Consider the following 4311-nt stretch of genomic DNA (forward strand, 5'->3'; position numbering starts at 1 on the left):
CTTGATCCCTATTTTGGGTGCCCACCTTGCACCAAGTGCGCACCCGGGGCAAACCGAGCGCCTTGGTGCACCGGGGCAAGATCGAGCGTGCACCCGAGGCGCCCCGAACATGCACCAAGGTGCACTCGGCCCACATGTGAGCGCAGGTCGTTGCGCCCGAGGTGGTGTGTGGGCACCGCGTTGCAGACGGGACACTGCACGCACACGACGCCCCCTCCAGGTGCACGCACGTAGGCCGGGCCGGGTGCACACCCGACGCCCTAGCAAGGTGCGCGCACCCGGGCAGGGCTCACACTTGGCGAACGGGGCGCACTTCGCGAGGGAGGGTGTGCACCTCGACGGGGGTGGGTGGCCGGGGTGGATTCGCACGTGGGTCGCGGTTTGCTAAGTACACACTGCGACAAGCTCATAACGGGTGCGATCATACCAGCGTTAGTGCACCGGATCCCATCAGAACTCCGCAGTTAAGCGCGCTTGGGCCGGAGTAGTACTGGGATGGGTGACCTCCCGGGAAGTCCCGGTGTTGCACCCTTTTTTAGTTTTTCGCCGGGCGTCGCAATGCTATTTGAATAAACCTTTTGCCCGTTTGCGTTCTCGTCGGGGCCGGGCCGGGCCGGGGTGCGCTGCCCGCACTACCGCGCGCGCGGGGGGCGACACCGAGCGCGCACCCGAGGCGCCCCGAGCACACAGGCCACGGTGCAACCCGGGCGTTGTGCGCGCACCCCGGTGCGCCCGAGGTGCTGCGCGCGCACCCAGGTGAAATCGGTGTGCACCTCGGCCAGTGCGCGCTCGGTCGAGTCGCGCACGTTGGCCAAGGTGCACGGTGATGTTTCTTACTCTAAGGTTCCGCACCAGACGCCCGGGACAGGTGAGCGAAGCTGGGCGGGGCCGGGTGCGCGGCCGGGGCAGGTGCACGCAGCTGGAGAGAGCTTTGGAGCACACTTCGGAGCGCACCAATGATGCGCTCCATTCAAAAGTTTCCTGAAAAGGCAAAAAAAGTTGAGATTATAGAATTTCCCACTTGAGAGATTGTAAAAAAAAAAAATTTAAAATGAAGGAAACGCGGGTGCCAAGGTGTGCGCAGCCCAGCCCACCCTGGCGAAGGTGCACGCAAGGTGCGCACCCGAGGCAAACCGGACAATTAACCCAACTTTCGACTTCGCGCGCACCTTGGAGCGCACTTCGGAGCGCTCCTTGGTGCGCACCAATCTTGGGCACCTCGGAGTGCACCATGGCGCCCACCAAGGTGCGCACCCGGGGCAAACCGAGCTCCGACTTCGTGCGCACCTTGGAGCGCACGAAAGGTGCGCACCATGGCGCCCACCAAGGTGCGCAGCCCAGCCAAGGCGTGCGCATCAAGGTGCGCACCCTGGCGAAGGTGCGCACCCGGGGCAAACCGAGCTCCGACTTCGTGCGCACCTTGGAGCGCACAAAAGGTGCGCAACCCAGCCAAGGTGTGCGCACCCCGGTCAAACCGAGCTCCGAATCGTGCGCACCAGAGGTGCACGCCATCGTGCGCACCTTGGAGCACACTTCGGAGCCCTCCTTGGTGCGCGCCGATGTTGCGCACCTCGGAGCGCACCCGGGGAAAACAATGCAATTAACCCGACTTTCGACTTCGTGGGCACCTCGGAGCGCTCTCGGGTTCGCACCTCGGAGCACACCGAGGTGCGCACCTTTGATGCGCTGCCTTCACCAATTTCCAGAAAAGGCAAGAAAACATTGAGAAGGTGTGCGCACCGAGGTGCCCACCCTGGCGAAGGTGCACGCGAGGTGCGCACCCGGGGCAAACCGGGCTCCGACTTCGTGCACGCCGCACCTTGGAGCACACTTCGGAGCGCTCCTTGGTGCGCACCAGGGCGCGCAACCCAGCCGAGGTGCCCACCCCGGCGAAGGTGCACGCGAGGTGCGCACCCGGGGCAAACCGGGCTCCGACTTCGTGCACGCCATGGTGCCCACCGCGGCGAAGGTGCACGCGAGGTGCGCACCCGGGGCAAACCGGGCTCCGACTTCGTGCACGCCGCACCTTGGAGCACACTTCGGAGCGCTCCTTGGTGCGCACCATGGTGCCCACCAGGGCGCGCAACCCCGCCGAAGGTGCACGCGAGGTGCGCACCCGGGGCAAACCGGGCTCCGACTTCGTGCACGCCGCACCTTGGAGCACACTTCGGAGCGCTCCTTGGTGCGCACCATGGTGCCCACCAGGGCGCGCAACCCCGCCGAAGGTGCACGCGAGGTGCGCACCCGGGGCAAACCGGGCTCCGACTTCGTGCACGCCATGGTGCGCACCGCGGCGAAGGTGCGCACCCGGGGCAAACCGGGCTCCGACTTCGTGCACGCCGCACCTTGGAGCACACTTCGGAGCGCTCCTTGGTGCGCACCAGGGCGCGCAACCCAGCCGAGGTGCCCACCCCGGCGAAGGTGCACGCGAGGTGCGTACCCGGGGCAAACCGGGCTCCGACTTCGTGCACGCCGCACCTTGGAGCACACTTCGGAGCGCTCCTTGGTGCGCACCATGGTGCCCACCAGGCCGCGCAACCCAGCCAAGGTGTGCGCACCAAGGTGCACGCGAGGTGCGCACCCGGGGCAAACCGGGGTCCGACTTCGTGCACGCCGCACCTTGGAGCACACATCGGGGCGCTCCCGGGTTCGCACCGGCGTTGCGCACCGTGGTGGGCACCTCGGAGCACACCAAGGTGGGCAGCGAGGTGCGCACCTTTGATGCGATGCCTTCACTAATTTCCATAAAAGGCAAAAAAAAAACGAGATTTTAAAATTTCCGTTTTGAAAGATAGTGAGAAAAAGGGAATGCTGGTGCCATCTTGAGCCCGCCCTGGTGCGCAGCCCAGCCAAGGTGTGCGCACCAAGGTGCCCACCCTGGCGAAGGTGCGCGCCCGGGCAATTAACCCAACTTCCAACTTCGCGCGCGCCAGGGTGGGAGCGCACCCAACAACCGGGCCTGGGAAGAGCCAATGCGAGAAACCCCACCAAACGCTCTGACAAAAAAAGAGGGGGCGCTCCAGTAACCCCGCTTCGGAGCGCACCCTGGGCAAACCCAGCCAAGGTGCCCACCCCGGCCAAGGTGCAGGCGAGGTGCGCACCCGGGGCAAACCGGGCTCCGACAACGTGCACGCCGCACCTTGGAGCACACTTCGTAGCGCTCCCGGGTGCGCACCTCAGAGCACACCAAGGTGGGCAGCGAGGTGCGCACCTTTGATGCGCTGCCTTCACTAATTTCCAGAAAAGGCAAAAAAAAAAGGAGATTTTAAAATTTCCGTTTTGAAAGATAGTGAAAAAAACGGAACGCGCGTGCCATCTTGAGCCCGCCCTGGTGCGCAGCCCAGGTAAGGTGCCCACCCTGGCAAAGGTGCGCACCCGGGCAATTAACCCTACTTCCGACTTCGTGCGCGCCAGGGTGGCAACCGGGCCTCGGAAGAGCCAATGCGAGAAACCCCACCAAACGCTCCGACAAAAAAAGAGGCGGCGCTCCAATAACCCCGCTTCGGAGCGCAGCCGGGGCAAACCCAGCCAAGGTGCCCACCCCGACGAAGGTGCACGCGAGGTGCGCACCCGGGGCAAACCGGGCTCCGACAACGTGCACGCAGCACCTTGGAGCACACTTCGAAGCACTCCCGGGTGCCCACCGGCGTTGCGCACCGTGGTGGGCAGCGAGGTGCGCACCTTTGATGCGCTGCCTTCACTAATTTCCAGAAAAAGGCAAAAAAAAATGAGATTTTAAAATTTCCGTTTTGAAAGATAGTGAAAAAAAAGGAACGCGGGTGCCATCTTGAGCCCGCCCTGGTGCGCAGCCCAGGCAAGGCATGCGCACCAAGGTGCCCACCCGAGGTGCACACCCGGGGCAAACCGGGCTCCGACTTCGTGCAGGCCGCACCTTGGAGCACACTTCGGAGCGCTCCTTGGTGCGCACCATGGTGCCCACCAGGGCGCGCAACCCAGCCAAGGTCTGCACACCAAGGTGCCCACCCCGGCGAAGGTGCACGCGAGGTGCGCACCCGGGGCAAACCGGGCTCCGACTTCGTGCACGCCATGGTGCCCACCGCGGCGAAGGTGCACGCGAGGTGCGCACCCGGGGCAAACCGGGCTCCGACTTCGTGCACGCCGCACCTTGGAGCACACTTCGGAGCGCTCCTTGGTGCGCACCATGGTGCCCACCAGGGCGCGCAACCCAGCCAAGGTGTGCGCACCAAGGTGCACGCGAGGTGCGCACCCGGGGCAAACCGGGGTCCGACTTCGTGCACGCCGCACCTTGGAGCACACATCGGAGCGCTCCCAGGTTCGCACCAGCGTTGC

General features: G+C 64.9%; 1 non-coding gene across 1 annotated transcript; it reads left to right on the forward strand.

Annotated features, from left to right (window-relative positions):
• The first annotated feature begins 413 nt into the window (after positions 1-413).
• On the forward strand, positions 414-532 carry LOC131866762 (5S ribosomal RNA). Its single transcript, XR_009365362.1, has one exon. It is a non-coding gene; the product is annotated as a 5S ribosomal RNA (ribosomal RNA).
• Positions 533-4311: the final 3779 nt, after the last annotated feature.

The sequence above is a fragment of the Cryptomeria japonica genome, unplaced genomic scaffold, assembly GCF_030272615.1.
Source record: "Cryptomeria japonica unplaced genomic scaffold, Sugi_1.0 HiC_scaffold_154, whole genome shotgun sequence".
NCBI lineage: Eukaryota > Viridiplantae > Streptophyta > Pinopsida > Cupressales > Cupressaceae > Cryptomeria > Cryptomeria japonica.